The sequence below is a fragment of the Dermacentor albipictus genome, chromosome 5 (genome assembly GCF_038994185.2).
Source record: "Dermacentor albipictus isolate Rhodes 1998 colony chromosome 5, USDA_Dalb.pri_finalv2, whole genome shotgun sequence".
Taxonomy (NCBI): Eukaryota; Metazoa; Arthropoda; class Arachnida; order Ixodida; family Ixodidae; genus Dermacentor; species Dermacentor albipictus.
The window spans coordinates 164,086,338-164,108,682 of NC_091825.1; the positions used below are offsets into that span (position 1 = coordinate 164,086,338).

Here is a 22,345-nt window from a genome sequence, read left to right on the forward strand (position 1 = left end):
CCAAATATAGCCAAGCAACAGCAGTTCACCAGGCTAAACAGTGGTTCAACAACTAAAATAAAGGCTAGTATGCTTCGCATCCTGGGCTTAACCTTACCTAAGCCACAGCCATTTTTTTTTGGCCCATCAGATGTTTGAATCAGGAATAACTTCTCCAAAGATGTACACCTTGTCAGCGGTACATGCAGGATGATTTGCAGTGGCCAGAGACATTTTGGTGGGACTTCGGTATCAATGGAGGTATAATGTGTGTGCATGCTTCAATACATGAGAGATTGGAGGCAGCATCAAGGCAACCTATAGGCACTGTGTGAAAAATCTTGAAAGCTATGGTATTTGCTAATGCTCTTCTGCACTTCATAGAATACTTTCCAGGTTTAATTTCCATCAGAAAAGAAATTCAGTCTGATGCTACCTTCATATGTAAACAAGCTTTAGTCATGACGAAAGGGGGGGGGGGTGTTTAAACTACAACACAATTTATAAGTTTTTCAGCGTCCTATTTCATGTGTGGTACACTTTCTTTAACTTGCCTTGCTGACCTGGCAGTCACGTAGTCTTGGGCCAGGGATGAGTGGATGAGGTGTACTGTTCATTGTTTAATATGGGCTTGTGTACTATAACATGTAAAAATAAAAAAAGGAGTGATATTTTTATGCTTGAAGCATTTTGCAGAGTGAAGTAAGGTTATAGCGAATTTTTCTTTTTTTTTTCTCTCTAAGAGATGAGAGAAGATGGTATTGCTTGCTCATGATGTTGCTGGGATACCCTAGTACCTAGCTCATAACTTTTTACTGCAGTGAAGATCACCAGGTAGAAACCACACCAATTTGTAAGAGTTATGAATCTTCAGCATGGAAGTAAATTAGTGCTTTATTTTATTGGATATGTGCCCCTTTTGGAAAGTTCTGTGAACAAAATGAAAATTTGCAAAAGGAACAAATAAGAATTTGGAACAAGCATGCATTCTGCATGCAGAAGCAGAATTTAGTTACACTACATACCAATAAGAACAGTGTAGGTGTGAGAATGTTGCTGTTACTTTACTTTTCCACCCATGACAAAGGAAAAAGGATACATCAGTAACTCAGATGAGAACACAATTCTTGTTACACCACGTGCAGCGAGCCCGTGAGACAGCAAGAGCCGCAGGAGCCCGGGACTAAGGGCGCCTCCCGACAAGCAGAAAGACACCTGCTTTTCCTTTCTTTTTTTTTTTAATAAATGTTTTTCCTCCTCCTCCTTATAATGTTCTTTAATACAATAGTTTACCAGACTTGGAGGCAGTTTTATCTCGGGAGCTCCTATCTGGATATATGGGAACAGAGAAATAGTTTTTCTCTTAAGCCAGCGCACAGAATTCGATGAGGTTGGTTACATGTAAGAAGAAAAAAAGCTGAAATGTAGCGACTGTTTCACGGGGCAATTTTTTGTGGCAGGAAATTTTGAAAACTGCAAAATAAAAAAGAATTCCGTATGAAGTTTACAACTTGATTCAAAAGCCATGAAATTGTAAACTTCGTGCATATATTTTTTACAGCTTACTGACTCAGCAATTTTTCCTAAATATTCAAGGTCCTAAATCAAAATTGTACAGCCTAGAATGACTAAAATTTAACTTTCTCTCTCAAATGCAACAAATTTCATTAAAATTGGTCCAGTAGTTGTCTCAAAAGGATTTCTGTATTTACATGTATTTGAATAAAGAGATTACAGTTGGCATTGAACTAATGCATCCTCCTCAACGTAAGCGCATCATTTCTGGCCGTAAGCCCAGTTATCAGTCAACACTCCACACTATAAAAGAGAATTGCCTTTTTTTACACTTTTCCAGTAATTCCAACTTAGTAGCACGCTTAACTGAATGCAGCTAGGAAGAAGGAAATTTGACAATTTTTATTTTATGTGCAGAATTAAAGCGTTTATTTGTCACTGAATTTTGGCCTTCATCAGCATTCATAGCCTTGAATTTTCTTTGAATGTTGAATCGAACATTCTGTACAATACCTGAAGCAGCCATCAGGCCACCAAGCAACATAAGGGCAAATAAGAACTTCATGTGGAAGCACTTTATAGGTCCGTTCAATTCGCCTGCACCACTGTGAACCAGTTAACGGAGGTTCACGAGAAGTTCAGAAATTGTGCAGCTTGATTTCTGCAGCGCAGGCACAGTGCAACACCCGAAACGAATGCCAAGGTGCAGATGCGGTGCAGGCGTTATGTTATGCCCGATTAATGTGCACAGAGTGCGTACATTTGAAAGATCCTGAACTACAAGTATAATCGGCTTGTGGGCTTAACTACAAACCACACTTGCAAACACATCAGACGTGCGTAAGCGGGCTTTTTAATGGTGCTTGCGCCCGTGTGCTGGATTGTCTGCTGCACTGCTGCTTCGCACCTGTACGCCTGCACCAAGTCGGCACCGAGAGCGGAGTACGTGCAGCAAAATCATGAACCAGCCCTGCACCTTTTGAAACGAACGGAGTGGTTCAGTGGGCGCACCGCTGGAAATGATTGGTAGGGTGCAGCACCTCGTGATCTGGTTCAGGTGGTGCAGGCGAATCAAACGCACCTAAAGTAAAGCACATTCAGGGGCACTATAACGTAAAACGATTGCAAAGTGTTTTGATTCCAATCTCCTGACGTCAAATTTACGTAACCACCGGCGCAAGCATCGGGCGGTGACCTGCAGCGTGGTCTGACCAACCCAATCAAACACGCTCCTCGTTTATGGGAGGCCACCTTTGTTCACTTTGAAAACGAATAACATTGCCTACACTCAGCAGTTTTCCTTATCTAATTGGCTTACAAGAGGCGAGGAGCACGGTCTAGCGGAGAGGGTTTCGATGAGGCCGAGCCAGCACAGTGAAAATAGATAACCGCATGAAGAGGGTGGTGCCGGCTTCTCCGATCGGTCCGCTTCGCCTTACTTAGCTTGCGGTGGCTGGTCGAAAACCGCAGCAGCGCGCAACAGAAGGATAAGAATGCCGCTAAAACGGATCCTCAGCAAGGAAGAGTTGGCAGAGCGATGCTGTATACGTTCCGCAAGGGCTCGATAACGTTTTACTGCCACGCAAAAAGGTTCATCACGTGCAAATAAATACATGCTCACCGGCAGGTGCAAGTAGCGAGGGCTGGAGCGATCAGCGGGCAGTCATCTTCTATTCCTTTCAGAACGGGCAGTCTCTGGCTATTATGAAAAATTTTCAGTTTTGTTCGGCATATTAATGCATTTTTTTTTCACGTACACGTCACTTTGACGAAGCGAGTTTTCGCGGTGTTGTGAGGTCGCGTGACAGACAGGCAAAGTGGGTGTAGCCCGAAAACATCGCACCAATAGCAGAGGGCTAATGGTGAAAAGGCGTCGAATCAGGAACAATTGTTTTTCTTTTGTGCGGTTTAATCATTCATAATCAGTGTGTACACGTTATATCAGATGGAGAGCCATCACGGTTTTCGTGTTGTCGCGTGACAGACAGGTGAAGTTTGGAGTGGCCCAAAAAAGTTTTGACTAATCGTGGTGGGCTGACTGCAGAATTGGAATAGAAAAGTTTGGAATCATTTTATGTTATAGTGCCCCAGGACTCTACAGGGGGCCACAGAATGTAGACTTTCACGCAAAGACGGCCAACCTCACAAGGTTCACAAGGCTGACGTAATAAAGTCAACCTATTCTGATCTCAACCTCCCAAAGTGATGCTACGTTGGTTGGCTGCTAAAAATTTTTAGCGATGGCAATGGCAACCTCGTGGACAAATTTGAGGTTGAGTGCAGTCGAATGCTCGGCGAGGTTATGATATTTCACAGCTGCTGATGGTGCACATTTCCTCCTCATGAATAAATATGTGGAAAGCTTTATTATTTTACTGATATGAAGGGGTAATTATTTAATACAATAGCCCCAGGCAGGAATCTGGAAGTGGGCTTTACCCCAAGCCACTTAAGGCTTCGTTTTCAAATTGTATAGACAGCTCTCATCACATATAAACCATAGGTGTACATTTCTTTTGCACCACCGCAGTTTGATATCTTGCATTGGCCTGTATACTCTGACCTTGCTTTTAAAAGACAGTGAGTCACAGGCCAAACTTCTTCCTCGTCGAATATTCCTGCTCTAAACCAACAAATGACAGTTGTTGCCTCTCATTCAGTGTTGGCCAAAGATATCTAGCCAGAATCTTGGTACTCAACAATGAAACTACGCAAGACAAACATTCTTTTTCTGGTATGTTGCCTGTAGGCAACAATCGTCAATAAAGGGTTAATGGGAAATAATTTAAAAACTGAAACACATAGAACCTCGTTGATACAATCTTCACAGGAACTGGAAAACAAGGTGTACCATAGGAAAATCATATCATCCAACATATTATCCAACCAAATCGGATTTTTTGAAAAAAAAAAAAAACTTAACATCCAGAGAAACGTATTACGCAGAATCGTATCGAGGTTCCACTGTATAAAAAGAAACGACACTGAAACTGGCTGTAGGAAAGTTAGTAAATTACTAACTGCGCTCTGAAGCTTGTCACAATTTTTTCTAGAGTTTAGAAGTCTAGGACCTTGATTTAATGCAAGAACTGAATAGTCAAAAATATCATGTCAGTACCCCTTTAAAGTTCAACATCTTCAGACGTATTTCTGCACATTAAGATGTATTATTTACCTAAGCCATGAGACTCTTAACAAAGCATGTTTCACAGTCTTGCAGGGAAATCGAACATTTACAGTGGTGCACCTTCAAGTGGTGCAGTCAATTCTATGGACCTAATGCTTGCATCTTGCATACCTACTCACCCGCCGTGGTTGCTCAGTGGCTATGGTGTTGAGCTGCTGAGCACGTGGTCGCGGGATCGAATCCCGGCCACGGCGGCCGCATTTCAATGGGGGCGAAATGCGAAAACACCCGTGTCCTTAGATTTAGGTGCACGTTAAAGAACCCCAGCTGGTCGAAATTTCCGAAGTCCTACTACGCCGTGCCTCATAATCAGAAAATGGTTTTGGCACGAAAAACCCCATAATTTCGTTTTTTTTGCATACCTGCTCAAGTCGGAGGCAGGAAATTGGGACAACAACCTCCAAAACACTTCAATTATTTCTTCCTGAAAGAGAGAAGTGTGTTTTATCCAGCAATTCTTGACAGAGCCAGACTGGTCTAAAGGCAAATTGACAACTATGTTCCTCCCGAAGGCCTGATTCACACAGGTATAATCGGCCCCATCACGGTACCCGCGTCTGTCAGGACAGAGCATTTCCTTGCCGATTTCTCCACAGAAACAAGACACTATCGACATTTGCTGATGCTCTAAACAACATCAGTATCCTATGTCAGAGGAAAAACTGGTGTGAAAACCCTCTATTTTCACAGATACAGGTTCCGTAACATTTGGTGCCAAGACATGACAGGATGGGTCAAATGTGTGTGAACCAGAATTAACTTACAATGGCACTTGAACATAAGATAAGTTAGAGAAACATTGCTGTAAACAGATGGCAACACAGGTGAAAAGTTTTAGACAACGATGCCAAAGGACACCATTGCTTGTAATGCTTCAGTAGAAGCACAAGGTGAGATTTTCAAGATCGTAAGCTGAAATCTAAACCACGCAAGGCAAGCAAAGCCCAGCTGCCAACTATGTTAGCAGCTTACACATATTGTCAACCCACGTGATGTTTCTGTGGCCAACATACCATGGCGGTTGTGCCAAGATGACTGTGGGCGCAGATGGCAACGTGCCCGAAGCATTCTCACCTTGAGCTAGCATTGCAGATGCAGCCAAGGAGCGCCTTGGCTGCATCTGAAATGTGTTACAGAGCAAAGAAATGCACCAAATATATTTACTGAATATTTACAAAAACTGTAGCAGCTGACAAGACAGTAGGTTAGCACGCAAAGTCCAAAAGTGTTACCTTCTTCATCAGACTTTTAAAATATGCTCTCTAGATCACGACTTTATCTAAAGCAGGAACAATCCATCGATCCTCCTCAAAGACAATACAGCACTGACATGGGTACTCACATGAATGAGCCCACTTCATGGGTCGACCACTCGAATGTGTTTTAATCACAGGCCTATTTCCAAAGCCCCAACTGCAGTGCACTTCTTTTCACGAGTTATATGTAAATTAATTTGGGCTAGTTGATGGGTATTAACCTGAATGCACAGCGCAAAACAAAATATAGTTGGAAGTGACAACGTGGACAGAACCGCCTTCCAACTGTTTCTATTAGAGCGTAACCTCCCTATAGCAAAGCAACATATCAGGGTGTCTACCGGCCGGGAAAACCGGGAATTCTCAGGGATTTTGAGTAGTCTGGAAAAACTCGGGGAAATCTTGGGAAATTTGTACCTCTATCAGGGAAAATTAGTGGTAATTTTGTTTAAAGGGTCGAAAGTCGTGGTAATGCTGGCTCGAGTAACAGACCGGAATCGTAATGAATCGTCTTTGACGCCCTGTCGAAGGCTGGAGGAGTTTCCAGAGTACATTCAACGACCGACTTTCCGGATGCCCGATAATTTGGACGGATTCGCGGCACCACCCCATAGAGTCAGTGTACCAGAACGTTTGAAATTTCGGACGCGAGAACCCTTTGCCGTCCGATATTCCGGGCTTTTTGCCGTGACCGCATGTCAGAAACGGCATTAATCAAAGCCATCACCGCTGCCGTTTTGATTACTTCGCCGCCGAGAACCGGCGCCCTCGCACGCAGATCCGCTGGCAGCCGTAGTCACCACTGCGGCAACGCTAGGCCTAGCTGCTTCGACGTTCGCTATAAGCTTCTTGCCGTTGGGTGCTGCATTTTTTATTGAAAGAATTCGCTGCTTTCAGCAATAGCACGGAGTCTACCTTTGTGGTCCTCGCGATAGGCTTAGAAGCTTGGAAAGCACGGTGCCTTGCATAACGCCGGATCCGGAAAGTCAGCTTCGCCTCTTTACAAAAATGTTACTTGGTGAAGCATACGAAAATGTATTGCAGTGAAGCATAACAAGAGTGGGAAGGGGCTATTGCCACGGAAAACAGTATGGATTCCTTAATTATACACGCGTGCACCCGGTATTTCCTGTTACAGTACGAGCACCAATATGCCTAATACCTGTCCCGACAGGTCTCTAGAGCGTTTTTGAATGTGACTGTGTTGGTTTGAGCCCCTTAAGGGCAGTAAATGACATGCATTTATTTTTTCCAGCTGGCTGATTTTTCGGACGTTTTCGCGGCACCTAGGGAGTTCGAAAAATCGAACTTGGACTGTGCAACTGACCAAGAAGATGCTTCAAGTGGTCCGTGGGGTGAACGAGTGGCAGAAGGAGGACAAGAACAGCAGGAACCTACATATAACGAATGAACAGGAAAGGAAGCGTGGTGCTGCCGTTTTGAAGGAGCTTGAGCTAAAATAAGAGAAAAGTGTTGGCTGATGCAGATATGCAGGTGTCCCTCATCCGAACCAAAATAAAATTTAAAGCAGTGAAACACAACACTGAGGCGTCGTATGCGGGCTGAGAGTATGTCAGTACAGTTGAGGTTGACTTACGAGCTGTTGGGAGAGAATCTCAATTGTGACAAAAGTTTGGGCCTCATGCTACTGAGTTGCTATCAGTTGATAGAAATAGCTCATATTCGAAAATATTTGCTTTTGTATGCATCTCCTTTTTATTCGTATTTGAGGATGTCCGACTCGATTAGCAACTTTTTTCGAAGACATTTCGTTTGCTGTGCATTTTACTAACCCCTCCTTTCTATCTGCTTTTTGAATAAAATAAACACTACTTCTTAGTATTCAAACTGAATTAAGTCGTCTTTTTAAATTTTTTTTCATATGCTTAGAGAGTGACAGCATCGGGCGCGACGTTGTTTGAGCCCGTCTTGACATAAAATATAGTTCTGCGTCACTCAGGGAATTTTGCAAAAGCACTCAGGGAAAACCTGGAAAACTCGGGGAATTTGGAAATGTCAACTTGATAGATGGCCTGCGTATAGGGAACTGACAGTTATAGTGAAAAAAGTGCCAGTCCTGATTACACTGCCATAGGCATTCACATATCTTTCAATGATATCATAATCAGAAAGTGGTTTTGGCACATAAAACCCCATAATTTCTTTTTATTCATGCACTGCGTGCACAAGAAACTATTTAAATATGACACAAGCCTTAGGTGTAACTTAGAATGATCAGGGGTTCCCTGTAGTGCAAATAGGTGACAAGTTTGGTTCAGCACATATTGACTGGTTTCATTGCATGGTATTTATATAACTGTTATTTTACAAAATATTTCGCCTATTGCCTAATGCGAAATTTGAGTGCAGCTCTATACATGTTTTCATTTCGCAGTATACAGTATTGGCTGGCACGCACAATCTGTCTCTTGTGGCACTTCGCACCGAAGCGAAGTGCCACAGGTGCCATGATTGGCTAACACCTGCTTAATGTCTGCGTACTGTATATAGAGCTGGCGTCCACACCTTCAAGTTCTTACACATCACTTTCCCACTTGTGAAGGCAGTCCTATGTTAAATTTTCTCCTTATATGCGATTACAATGATTGGGTGCATCTGCTTCAATAATATTTTTCTAGTGCTTGGCTTCTCAGATTTACTGGATGGAGCTGTTGGTGTCTTGTTTCCCTCAAGCAAAGCGCGAGATCTAGCAATGGGTAGCCCAAATATAGATTTGAGAAAACCGAAACAAATTCAGCAGTAAGAAGCTAAAGGGTTGTTTTGGTGGAGACCAGTGGCCACGTCCGGATATGAAAGAGGAGGAAGAAAAGTCGAGTCTTTCCACTTCGACACTGGGAGGCACAACTCCCACAAATAAATGACTCGTACTTATTTTACTTCTCTAAAGGAGATTACTGACTTCCATTGGCAAGTGTTCACTTCAACAAACAACGCATGAAGCAACCTTCCTGCGCATATTTCACCAGCTACTGCATCATTGTTTTGCTTTATCAGTGAAACTGCAATTTTCTTTATGCCACAACTTGCCCAATTTTGTGTTTTGCAGTAGGATTTTAGCTGTACTATTAAGGCACTGAAATACTTGTGAACGGTAGTACAGAAAAAAAATAAAAGTACAAAAGTACTGGCTTTTTGTGCATAGACTATGCATACACCTGGTTGCTCTCATGGCCATTTCTTCCCTATCTGCTAAACTATTCTAAACAAGAAAAGATTATACACAATTATTGTGCAGTCAGACCACAACTAAACCGGAGGTATCCTTAGTAAGCAAAGTATATTTATTTGGTGACATTTTCTGCAACCCTGCTATTGGGCTTTCTTTCCTTCCTTTTCAGCTGTGCAGGCTCATTAAGAAGTCACGAGACGGTTTGACAATTAAAAAAATTGAAAGACTTAGCGAAACCTTTTTTGGGTTGTTATTTCTTGGTTTCAAAGTCTGCATATTGCATTTTACGGTGTTTTCCATGTTTATTGCTTTTTTCCAATATTCCAATAGTTAATATTTTGCCCGTTTTCATGTTATTAGCATATTAGTAAAGGCAGCCATTTTTATAGAAGCCTGTTTGCCTAGTGTAGAAGCTGCCGTGGGCGGTCAGGATCTCGTACACATCTTCAGCTTTGCAGGGGACACAGCAGCTCGGTGGCCTTCTTCATTTTGTGTGACATATGTGATTATAGCGACCCTTGCTTTAGGCACTTCTTGTCCGGCAGTGGTCTTTTCCTTTTGAAACACTCGGGATAACTTTCAGCAAGCTGGACAGGAATAACACTAAAATATCAGCATATGTTAATCATTGCACTTATCATGCAAAGCTTCGTACACTATGATGAGGGCATAAATAAATGAGGGTGTTCCTTAAGGCGTTGTAGCACATGTCACGAGCTTGGAGCAACATGATGTATAGCACTTTTTTGATTGCATGCTATAGGTTCGGCAGGTGTGGTTATGGTTGAAGTGCAGTGCAAGGTCAAGAAAACATATCTATGAGCAGCACTCTGGAAAAGGGGACGCTGGAAAAACTAGCGCGAAGCCGATTGAACATCTGGTTGACCCAGTTGCTGGGTTCATCAGTCAAAGTGTGATAAAGAGAAGGAAGTCATCAACACATCAGAAGGTTTTTACATGTATACACTGTGCTAAGGTTCTCAGGCAGGTCTGTCATAACACGCCAACAAGTCTTAGTGCGCAAGCTATGCACAACCAACTACATATGCCTTCTGTTCGGACAAAGAACTGCTCATTGTAACTAACGAGGATAGAGTAGACCAAAAAAAAAAGCAGCTCCATTAATCCGGTCTCACCGGTATCAACAGTGTTTTGTAAGTCTGCATCGTCATACTCTCCAATGCCTTCTTGGGTGACATCAGCAAGGACCAGCTTGAGGCAAGGGGTAACAGACATCTTTACAAGCTAAAAATGCATGCATGCATGAAGAGCACATTCCGTCCAAACAGTAGGCACTTCACAGGGGCACTGGATTAGTGACAGTGGGCAAAGACAAGCTAGTAACGTCCTCTGAAACAATCCCTCTCAAAGAGGAAATCATCTTTGTGTATCCATAAAGAGGGCAGGAAGGCAAAGCCCCTTCAGCAATGCTGCCTGCTTCAAAAGGCCCACTTCGCACCATCCTGAATGCTTTCTTTTTAGACTTTTTGCTGGGTGCAAGCATTCTAGTCTCCAAAAGTTGTCAATGAGAGCACTGTTGGTATGGTGGCTATGTGGTTCAGAAGCAATTGCAACAAACCTCCCTTCCTAGTTGGTCTGCAGGCTCGCAGTGCTCATGTAGCGACACCATGAGACAAGCAAGGTGACTGGATGCCTCCAAGCCCTTGTTCGTTTATCACACTGTTCTGTTAGTAACCAAGAGACCTGAAACCAATAAGCTCAAGTTCAGCACTCGTGTGGTTACTGTGGAGGATCCATAATGAAAAGCACAAAAACAGAAAACTCAAGAGAAAGGATAAAGCACCATTAAACACTTAGCATTGCTGCAGCCCACCACCTTCTTTTATTTTGTCTGGTCGCGCTACATTTTTTTGCTATAGACAGGCATGAACTTTTCCTGTGTACAGCTTACTGCAGAGAGCATAGGTGATGTTTCCAATCAGTGTCCGATTTTTATATACACTATGTGCTGGCTCAAAGAGTCACGAAACACTGCAATGGAAGCTTCAAGAAGAAAAGGTGCCTCGAAGAAAAAAGAAGAAGCTGTGCTGCAACCATCTTGGCAACATCTTGTCCCCTTAATAAATATTGTGCTTCCATATCAACTTGAGCCCTCCAGTTTAGAGTAAAGTACCAGTGCACTTATGAACTCGGCCACTCGGAACTCGGCCACAGAGTGGCCTGGGCCACTCTGCTCCACCACCACCTTCACTGCACCACTCGTTACAAGCACAGCACACCAACCACACATTCAGCACTGAACAGTGGGCGGTTGACACAGCCGCATTTGCATGACTTGTAGCGAGCAGCACATCCCCCTATGTCCGTTAAACAAAGTCAGACACGGCGACACCACATCGTGGTTCGTTGAACTGCTCTGTCGATGCGCTGGGCCACTTTGACATTTGAATTGTCACCAACGCCGGGTTCTCAAGAAAGCACAGGTCACACAACGCAGATTCTGTACTGCCAGAGCTCACAGAGGCCAAAGCCGCACTACCACTACTCACGGCTTTCCGCCAAGTAACACAGCACCTACAACCAACACACAAGCAACGCAAGCACAATCACACGAGCAATGTTGAAAAACGCTCGGTCCAGAGAACAATGTAGCCGACAACAACACGTCACAACGTCGCTCAGCAATACCATCGTGCCTTCTCGAAAATCCCTAAACGATCCTGTCCCTAGGCACCTAGGATCAGGTCACGTGAGGGATTTTGTACGACATTTAGACGCACGCCGCAACCACTGCTCCACGCGCATGCGCAGAAAGAGCGGAGAAATCAAATTATGATGTGCTCGTATGTCTGGCACGTCGCGTCGCACGACTGAGTCTTCGTTGTCCTCACCCAAAGCGCTGAAAATGTCGCACGTGAAGGTCCGGCCCTGTGTGTCGAGCTTGCCAGATGCTTCGCACCAAAGGCACTGAGAATCACTGAATGGGCTGCAGTATTGCGCAAAACAAGCAAATCACCGCAGCTGCGAATGGTGCCAGTCGCGCGAAGATGAGAAATACGGTTAGGAGTGGCACGAATTGACTCAATTGGCTAGTTTCATGTCACGTGATATGGATGCTACCGTCACCAGACATGGAGGGAGGGAAAAAAACTGAAGAAAGGCCATGGAGGAATGAAAAGAAGAGAAGGGATCGTACCTCAACGCGATTGAAAGCGAAATCTGACGGGGAAGTGGTCGCCCAACACGTGATCGCACATACAAGTGGGCGGTTGGTTTTCGCCACGGTAGTTTTCGTGTTCCCGCTTTGCAGGCAGAGCCATGGCAGGGCAGCTGAACAATCGCCCACCCGGCGCACCAAATAAAAACAAGTGGAATAGCTACTGGGAACCAAACATCTCAGCTAATCTCGATTCTTGCTCCGTTATCTTGAGACAAGAGGTCGCATGTTGGGTCACTATTGTGGCTTCACGGAGTGTTTGCTTGTCAAGGCTGGCTGTGTGACGTAATTCTCCCTCCTATATTTCCCTTCCAACATGGGATAGACCCTGTCCGCCTCAGCGCGCCAGAAGAAAAGTGCCCTTCCTCCATGAAAAGTGCTAAGGAAGTCACGTGGTATTTTCTTTTTTTTCTTTTGCTTTAGCGGCCATGTTCTCGGGCCACAATAGCGCCGTTATTACGGTTGCGCGCGTTCACACGTGTTGCTCCGAGCGAGACAGAAAATCTGGGGGCTTTTGCTCCTTGAATATGACTCTGCCTAGGCACTACGGATGAGGTTTCTTAGCGCGTGTTGCATGCGTTTGTCCCCTAGACCACCGCCTAGACACGCCGGCATTGCGGAGTGCGGTCGAGTTTGTTGACACTCCGCCGCTGGCTGCTCGCGCGGTGTGATCTCCGTGTCTGAAGGGGCAAGGTTCTGACTGGTGTTGTATAAATCGCGGGTTGCTTTTTTTCATCGCGAGGATAGAGTCGATTTTTTACAAGCATTGCTCCAGGAGGGCACATGTAACAGGCAAACGGAGGCCTCAGGAGAGCAGCTGAGATTATAGTAAAGCAGGCAGCGCAGGACCTCCAGGGCGCCCCAAGGGCTAGCGGGGGGATCAAAGCTGGAAGCAGGGCGGCACATGGGCTGGAGCCGCAGAGGCCGAAGCATGTGAGTGGGTGTTCGCATAAAAAATTGCCTATCCACGAGAGCGGACAGCTGATCTTATCCACTCCTGGCACACGTAGGCCTCGCGGAGCCCCAACCCACCGACTAGTCCGGGTTCTAGCTTTGCTGTCCCCGTTGTCGCTTTGGTTTCCTGGAGGCGCCATCAATAATGTGAAAAAATGACATGTTGTTGCACTTAGTGAAAAACGCGATTGAATAAATATAATTACGGCCAGCCACCAACTTGTGACGCTAAGTTCAACACTACCACGCCCCGCGACTTCTGCAACACCAGTGAGAACTTTGCCTCTGAAGGTACGCCGGACAGAATTTCTCGCCCCTGCGGCGCTGGTACTGGGTCAGTCGTCGTCACCGGCGGCCTTTCAGCCACTTGCGTTCAACTGCAGTTGCTAAGGTGCTCTGCCTTCTAGATTTTCAATATATCTGGCCCGGGCTCCACTACGGTCGTTACTGCTCCCACAGAAATATCTGTGATGTTATTTACAAAGTACATCGCTGTAACGCACGAGGAACCTACGATCCGCCACGACTTAGCCCACTGCTTCACCTACTGTACCGCCCCGGCAGCCAGCGTCCGAGGGTAAACAAATTCGACGCCACTCCGCAATGCCGATATGCCTAGGGACACACGCCTACAACACGCGCGAAGAAACTTCCTTCGTAGTACCTAGGCAGGGTCATATGTTCAAGGAGCAAAAGCCCCCAAATTTTCTCTCTCGTGCCTGCGTACCAACGACTGGCGATCCCTCAAATGAATGTCTCGCGTGTTGCTCCTTGGGTTTAGTACCGTGGCAAGGGCGTAGCGCGCTCTGGCAACCTGCGGGTAGCCAGACGTGGAGAATTGAAGAAGGCCAGTGTCTGCAGGATTGCGTTAGTCTCCGTGTTTTGTTCCGCTGTGTGATCTAGACGTGCTATCCCACCTGTGGTCGCCTGGTGCGACTGGAACTAAAATGCGTGAAATGAGAGCGCACGCAACGCCGTACACCACGTATTGCATATAGTAACTGACGCCCGCACAGCAGATAGGCCAGTAAGAACAGTTTATTTCGAGAGTGCTTTCTTTAACTAGATGAAGCGGCGCCTTTATCTGCGCTCAAAGTGGTCGATAAGATACCGTCGCAAGCTTTACCGCTTCGCTGGCACGTCACTGCAGGACGTCATCAATGCGATATCACATCCCTTCCCACTAATCATAGAAACCATAACGGTGCACTAAACGTCGCTAACAGGTAGAGAGTCTCAAACCTGGTAGTTATGCTGGGCAAAGGCGCAGGCACAAAACTTGAGGGTTTGGGTAAAGCAAACGAAGCACTTGCACCACCTGGTGCAATCACGGGTTTTGGTTCCCAAGCCTGTCGTACGTGGTCCCGATGGCGTCGATGCGTGCTTCCGTCTGACGTCTGGACCTCGTAGATAACGTGACCCCAGCGCCGCAGCACTCGAGCAGCCAACCACTTTGGACCTGGGCGAAAATTCCTTACATTCCTTAACTGCCGTGGTAACTGCCGCATGCATTCCGCATGCATCGTGTCGGGGTGCAATCTTGCCAGGTTGACCCCAACCTCCTTCCCAACATGAGCTCTGCAGGGGCGTCGCCTGTCCTCGAGTGGGGTGTGGAATGTTGTTTCAACAAAAACCAAGACTTCACACGCTAGTGTTCTCCGGCTCTACTTCTTAAGTGCACATTTCTACTCGCGTACCATGCGTTCTGCTCTTCCATCAGTTGACGGGCGGTATTGGGCAGTATACATGTATTGAATGCCATTTAGCTCGAGGAACGACTGCATTTCTTGGCTCGTAAATGCTCCACCGTTGTCGTACACAAGTCTGGCAGCCCGTACGTTGTGAACATCTTACATAGTCGTTCGATCACGACAGACGAGCGCGCTGACGTCAGTATTTCCACCTCCGCCCAGTTTGAGAAGGCTTCAACGACCACCAAAAACACGGCACCGTCAATGGGCCCTGTAAGGTCGAGATGGATTCTACTCTACGGCCGCTCCAGTTTTGTCCAAAAGTGGGTATGAGCTCTGGGTTCATTTTGCCTGTTTTGTTGACACGCCGTGCAGTGCCGCACGAATTCTTCAATCTGCGTGTCCATCCGAGGCCACCAGATGTATAGGATCTCGCGACAGCCTTGATGGCCGACACCCCCGGATGATTTGGGTGCAACAGGACGAGTACACACTTTTGCAACGCCGACAGAACTACCACGTGGTTTCCCCAGACCACGCAATCTCTGTGCACAGACAGTTGATGCTGTCTGGGGGAAATCGGTTTTTCGGCCAGCCCTCAACGATCCATTTCATCACCTTCGAAAGCTGAAAATCTTTCGACATGCATGATTCTATATCTCCAGCAGCGACTGGTGGGTGCCCTATGGATTCCAAGACGTCGCCTGGAACGGCGTCGTCTTCATGAAATCCCAGAGCCGGCAACCTGCTCAGACAGTGCACGTTAGTGTGGTCCTGCGTTTTGCGGTACTCGAGTAGGTACTCATACGCCGATAGCATTAAACCATTAAACTCCAAAGCAGCACATGAGGTGACATAACTTTGGGAATATGTTTTTCCCTCTGGAATATTTCTATGAGTGGTTTACGGTCTGTGAAAATGACAAATCTTCGCCCAGCTAAGTAGAGGTGAAAATGACGAACACCAAACACAACGGCTAACGCTTCTCGGTCAATTTGAGCGTTGTTCTGTTCAGCCTTTGCGAGTGTCCTCGATGAGTAGGCAATCGGCTGCTCGTTTCCCGAGTTGTCAGCCAATACTGCGCCTACACCTGCCGGGGACGCATCACACAATATCAAGGGAGCACTTTCGTTAAACTGTACCAGCAAGGACTCTGAAGTTAACAACTTCTTAAGGCCTTCGAACGCCCTTTGATATTCCTCATCCCACTTCCAGTTGGCATTTTTATCAAGCAAACGGTAAAGCTTTTCAGCTGTTTTAGAGCTACCCTGCAAGAACCGATTAAAAAAGTTCATCATAGGTAAAAATGCCTGTAGCCATTGTTGGTTGGGGCCGGGGCTTTGTGGATTGCCTCTATTTTGGTTTCGGCCAAATAGACACCATTGCAGTCAAGGCGATGGCCCATGAACTCCAGGTTTCGCTTGAAAAGCTCGCATTTGTTTGGACGCACCCAGAGTCCAGCCTTCGCTAGACGGCTAAATACATCAGAGATCGCGCGTTCATGTTCCTCTTCTATCTCTTCTATAGCGGGAACTTGTCCTTGCCGAAACCACAGTTTTCGGCTAATATGCGCAAAACGGCGACATAACCAGAAACAGATTCCCCACTGTCCTGGTCTCGTTTCGAAAACACATAGCTCGAATAGAGTACTTATGGCTTTCGCTGGATGTGTTTCTTCACGGTGTCGACGATAACCTTGTAATCGACATTCGGCGGCCGCACAGGTTTGACGAGCGTCGCTATCGAAGAGTATACATTTCCGGTCTGCAACAGCTAAGCAACACAGCCTTCTTGTCTGCGTCCGTGGTCCACTTGTTGATGGCACAGGACAATTCGATGTTTCACCCGATGTCTGCCTTTGTCAATTTTGGAAGGGAGTTGGCAAATCTGGTGACCAGTGTAATTCAATGCCAGCTCCGGGGCGAGGAGGCACTGGCAGACTGTTCTGCTTACGCTTCAGCACTTCGGCACATGCTTTGTCGGGCTCTCTGTAGAGCACACCAGAGTTTGGCTTCGGCCAGGGCCCAACAGAACTCAGTATGAGCAGAAGCATCGCCATCTTTCATTTAAAGGGACAGTAAAGTGAAAAATGATTTCTTCTGCACCAGTAAATTACCGTTATACAACACCAAAGACACCACTCTTACAACGATAAGACATTTGGTAAGCCAGAAAAAGCGCAAGAACGCAATACGGGTGGCGACGCCTATTTAAGTTCCCGCACATGGGGGCTGTGACGTCTAAAATTTTGATGGCATCATCTAGGGCTAACTAATTATATATAGCGGTACAGATTGACTACATTGTGTTCTAAAGGAACCAAATATTAAGCATGGCAAGTTTCGGAAACCTTTATTCAGCCAACGCGGCCCAAATGCGAAAACATACTATGGAATCCCTGACGTCACGCTGACGTACCGGCGCTGCGGTTTCGGCACAAAATTCAAATACTGATACTTGAACCTTCATTTCCTCATCTAATAATATAACTATATTTTTGAAATGACTGCCTGCAGGGTTCTCAAACAACGTTTCATTTGTCTAAACTGATTTATTGTTTCCCTTTAATGTCCCTTTAAGGCAGGTGATCTGGTTCTGAAGCGAAACCATGTTGTTAGCGACGCCAGCAAGATGTTCTCAGCGTCGCTCGCTCCTCAGTGACATAGTCTTTACCGAGTAGAGAAAGTTTGATCTCCGCTCGCATACTTGCTGAAGGATCCCCCTTCGGGGAAACTCAGCCGTGCCCACATGACGGACCTAAAGGCCTTTGCGTCACAATCCGATGAGCTCGCACCGGTGCCCAGTTGCATCACCTGCAAGCAACAGGGTACACCCGGGGTGTCGGACCAAATTCGGACCACGCACCGGTACAACATGAGGAAGCGGTCACTTGTGCGATTTCGCACCTGACGGCGAACTCTTTCCGCGACCGAAGGCTCTCAGATATTATTGCTTAGCCTCAGTGGGCTAGCTTCTTTACGTCAAGTGTCCGCAAAGAGGCTGGCCCCAGGTCAGCTTGCTACTAGTTATGCTGACAAGTGTGCTTTAGCAGGGTGTGCTGGGGGTGTACGGACCCCCAACCCTCAGACATACCAACACTACAACCGGAGGTGCAGTGGGAGGCCACTCTGTCCAGCTCAAACCTAGCGACCCCGATAATCCAGGCGAGAGCAGCAGCCAAAGCCACCAGGGTCTTGAAATGAAGATTCCGGTTGCCGTGCATTTTTCTCCGTATTTATTTTCTCTTTTGCAAATAAACGTTTTCTGCTACTGCTACTCCCGCTGTGGCCCTCTTCACGCGCAGCGTGGCTTCTCGCTGGTGGGCGGCTGTGGGCAATAGACGAGTGCGCGGCGTCACCTTCAATGCGCATTGCCTCGGAAGCGGCCACCGCGTAGGTCGCTGAGAAGGTCGTATGTGCGTGCCTGATCACCCGTTCTACGTGTTCCTCGTTCGGGGCTTTGGGCTCAGCAACTAAGAAAAGGTCTTCCATCACACGTACGTACTCCTGAAGCGACTCATCAGGAGCTTGTGTACGCAGCTCAAGCTCTTGATGCATCCTACACCCTCGTAGTCACTGTAGGTAGTAATTTGCGCAGGAATGCTGCGCGGAAATCCTCCTTACTTACCGCAAGCTACGTAAAAACCGATTATAGGTCGAACTTTTTTTCAAAAAAACATCGCGAAAAGTCGACCCTCGACTTATATACCGGACACTGGCGGAAAAACTACGGAAGTCTTGCAACAATGGGCGGATGAAGTAAACAGCCGCCATCGCCATCAGCAGCAGCGCAGCGTGGCGACATTGTGGCACCGGCACTTTGCGTTTCCACTGTCGCAAAGTTATATTAATTAAAGGCTGCATTTTCATTTTGTTTCAAAATGAGCGGAAGCCCACGGCAACCTGGCGGCACAGCGCGAACTTGGAGTATCCAAAAAGAGCATTCAGTAGTGACGGAGGCAAAAGCAATGTATTACAACTTGCAGCAACCAAAAGAAAACGTCATTTCGTGGCCGGATCGCAGCGGACTGCAAACTGTAAGGCAAGGTTATGGAGTCCGTCCGAGAGCTGCGTGTAAGATCGCTGCCTGTTGTCGAATGCATTCGTTTAAAAGCGGTAGAGATCGCACGCGCCTATGGACTGGGCAGCGAGAAGCACTCGTCATCCGACTCTGATCAAAGGTGTTGCTCTGATTCGGAGTAGCGCTTGCGGACTTCGCGCCCTTCTGTGTACTGTACACCCGACGAATTTTTGACAGTATCGCGCGACCGTCGACCCGCGTGTTTGTCAGCACCTTGTCACGGCACGGAGCGGCGAAATAGCGAATGCGCGTATCTCGTTTGTTTCGCTGCTCAGCGCCGTTAATACGGTGTTGACAAGCACGCGGGTCGATGGTCGCGCGATACCGCTAAAGACTTGGCCAGGTGCACATGCGAGCAGCATTTAAATAAATACTGTCACCATTGTGCAACCCGCTGAGTCGCATTTGTTTATAGGTAAGGGTGTCATGTCTTTCGGCACTTTTGCCACTGAAAAAGATTTTTTTTTTCATTTTTTGAATTCGTTAGTTGGGGGATCGACCTATATTCCAGTCCGACCTATAGTCCGGTTTTTACGGTAAGTTAGGGAAAGCGGACCAATTGCACACGCCGGCTTAACGCTCTTTATCCGGTTATCAATGTTCAGTGCAGTCGCTCAGCCCCATCGAATTCCTCTCCACTTGAGCGTGCTCCTCGCCTCTTGTCAGCCAATTAAATAAGACAAGCCGCTCACTGTAGTCAATGTTATTCTTTTCTCAAGCAAACAGAAGTTACATCCTATGAACGAGGAGAGCGTTCAATTCGTCAGTTCAGACGGCGGTTACACAAATTTGACGTCAGGATATTGGAATAAAAACACATTGGAATAGTTTTAAGTTACAGGGCGCCTGGAACCATTACACCTTTCAACATACCCCTGAGCACCTCGTACCTACTGTATCTCCATAGCACTCTGTGTTCCATTATGGCCGCTTTTGCATTTATCTTCCCCTTTACTGTTGTCGTTTCTTTCTTGTGTTTTAATATATGTATAGCCTTCGTTTATCCATATGGCAAGGCATTTATATTCTTTTACGCGAAATATTTCCTGGCCCTGTATTGTCGCTGTTTTCATTGGATACCATAACACGTGATTTGGAGCGTCCAAAGTCATCGTAGCCGACCCGACTTTGAGGGGAGGGTTCACGCACTCACTTCCGCACAGGTTGCACTGACCACTCCAAGGTGAGAGGGTTTTCTGCAGACACGGGTCTGCCCCGAGCAGGAGCCTCTTGATCGCAGAGTTGACCCCGCAGACAGTGGCCGCCGTGTCTATCCATTGACTGACGACTTCTAAGGCCCGTGAGACGGTGCCACAAAAGATATGCTTCCAGGAATTCCCCCACTCCAATCAAACCGTGAAGGCGGCGGCGACTCCAGAAACAATACTTGGTCTGCCTAGCGCCCCTAGACATCTCGGCGCTTCCCGGCAGGGGAAGCGGCGCATTGTTGTCCTTACAAAGCGAGTCGTCGCAGCAGACATGGTGGCGCCAAAGGGCTGCTAACTTGGCACATTGTTGTTTTCACAAAACGAGTAGTCGCAGCAAACCTGCTGGCGCCATTCTGACGGTTGCTTCCCCAAAGATCGCCAGCTCCCACCGGTCAAACGTAACAGCTTCTCCATGGCCCGGAAAATCTCGCCTGGCCAGTGCTGATAACCGCTGGGCAGGAAGAGAATGGCTGGTGGCAAGGGGGGCGGATGCCTTAGCTTCAGCGATCAGCTGTGAAATGAGGACACCGCCACAAAACATCCAACAAGGACAGGCAACTGCAAAGCGAATCCCACAACACGGCTCTGCGCCGAGATGACGTATCTTGGATCTCACTTTAGGCCCGCTAGGTTTCAAAGAAAACATAAGGGGAGAAACAAAAAATGCTGCATTTCGCTACGCCAATTTTTGAAGGAATTTCGTGCTGGCAAATTGAGCAATCATGGAGGGAGTCCTGCTAAATGAGAGGGGATCTTCTTGGCTTAACAATATTAACAATACCAACCCCAATATTCAGGCGGAATCCCTAAACGCAAAATTCAAATTCGCCTGCTCAAACCATCTGCATCGCTATGCAACTTCCCCTTCTTATATATAACGGAGCAGTTGTACTCTTGGAGAGTGAGGCCCCATCGGAGCAAGTGGCCATTTTTGTGACATTTGATTGAGCTACGTCAGAGGACAGTGGTTGGTCTCGAAGATGAACCTCGCTCCGTACAAGTAACACAACTTCTGGGCTGCCCAAACTAAACAAGCACATTCCTTCTCTGAAGCACTGTGGGCTTCCTCTATTGCAGTTAGTTTATGGCTGGCATAGAGGACAGGAGGTTCCTCATTATCGTCGCCAACCTGATTAAGTACCACGCCTATGCCCCTGTCGCTTGCGTCGCACTGAACTATAAATTCCTTTGTGTAGTCTGGCGCGTGAAGCACAGGACGAGGAATCAAGTGTTTTCAAACTTTGGAAAGTGCTCTCTTTGTCCTTATCCCAGTGCACGCTATTCGGTGCTCCCTTTCGGAGGGCATCCGTTAATAGGACTTGCTATTTGCAAGTAATTCGGAATGTACCGTTGATAGTAACCCCCAAGTCCCAAAAAAGAATGAATGTATGTTTTCGTGCACAGCTGAGAAAAATCTCCAATCGTAGCTATTTTCAGCTCGGCCAGCCGTCTCGTGCCCTGACCGACAACATGGCCCAGATAAGTAACCTGCGAGCAGCCAAACCTACACTTTTCCGCCTTCATCGTCAAGCCTGCTTCCCTCAACCGTGAGAACACCTCTTCGAGGTTCGATACGTGCTGTTCCCAGCTGTCCGAAAAAATTTCTACATCATCAAGATATGGCAAGGCAAACTCCTGCAAGTCTTTTAGGACAATATACATTAACTTAGAGAAGCTAAATGCGCGTTCTTTAGCCCTAAGCTGAAGGTGAGAGGGCGAAGAGTGCCTACAGATGAGATAAATGCGGCATAGCGGCTGGCACTTTCTGAAGGGGAACTTGCCAGTATCCTCGCACGAGATCCATAGATGGAATGTATTTAGCAGCGCTAACTCTTTCGATTCGTTCCTCAATGTTGGGTATCGGGTACAGTGGATCCCTAGTGATGGCATTTAACTTCCTGTAGTCCACACAGGGACGAGGGTCCTCATTAGGGGTTTCTACAAGTATTAGCAGTGACTTGTAGTCACTCTCAGCGGGCTCAGTAACTCCATACTCTAGTATACGCTGCATCTCTGCCTCCATAATTTCTCTCTGTCGTGGAGACGCCCTGTAAGGTTTTGATCTTACGGGTTTGGTTGCCGTCAGCTCTATTTTATGCATTATTAG

The 22,345-nt window shown here is 46.7% G+C and overlaps 1 long non-coding RNA gene across 4 annotated transcripts in view; it reads right to left on the reverse strand.

Moving 5' to 3' along the window:
- Positions 1–1,926: 1,926 nt before the first annotated feature.
- The window catches only part of LOC139060222 (uncharacterized), a 60,036-nt gene continuing 39,617 nt past the window's right edge, over positions 1,927–22,345 (reverse strand). The window contains exons 4-5 of one of the 4 annotated variants that reach the window (XR_011514712.1): positions 10,707–10,831; positions 1,927–5,105 (exon numbers count right to left, since the gene is read on the reverse strand). This is a non-coding gene — a long non-coding RNA (uncharacterized lncRNA). Of the gene's footprint in view, positions 5,106–8,496; positions 10,832–22,345 lie in introns of those variants that run through there. The other 3 variants (XR_011514711.1, XR_011514713.1, XR_011514710.1) reach the window with 3 other exon arrangements.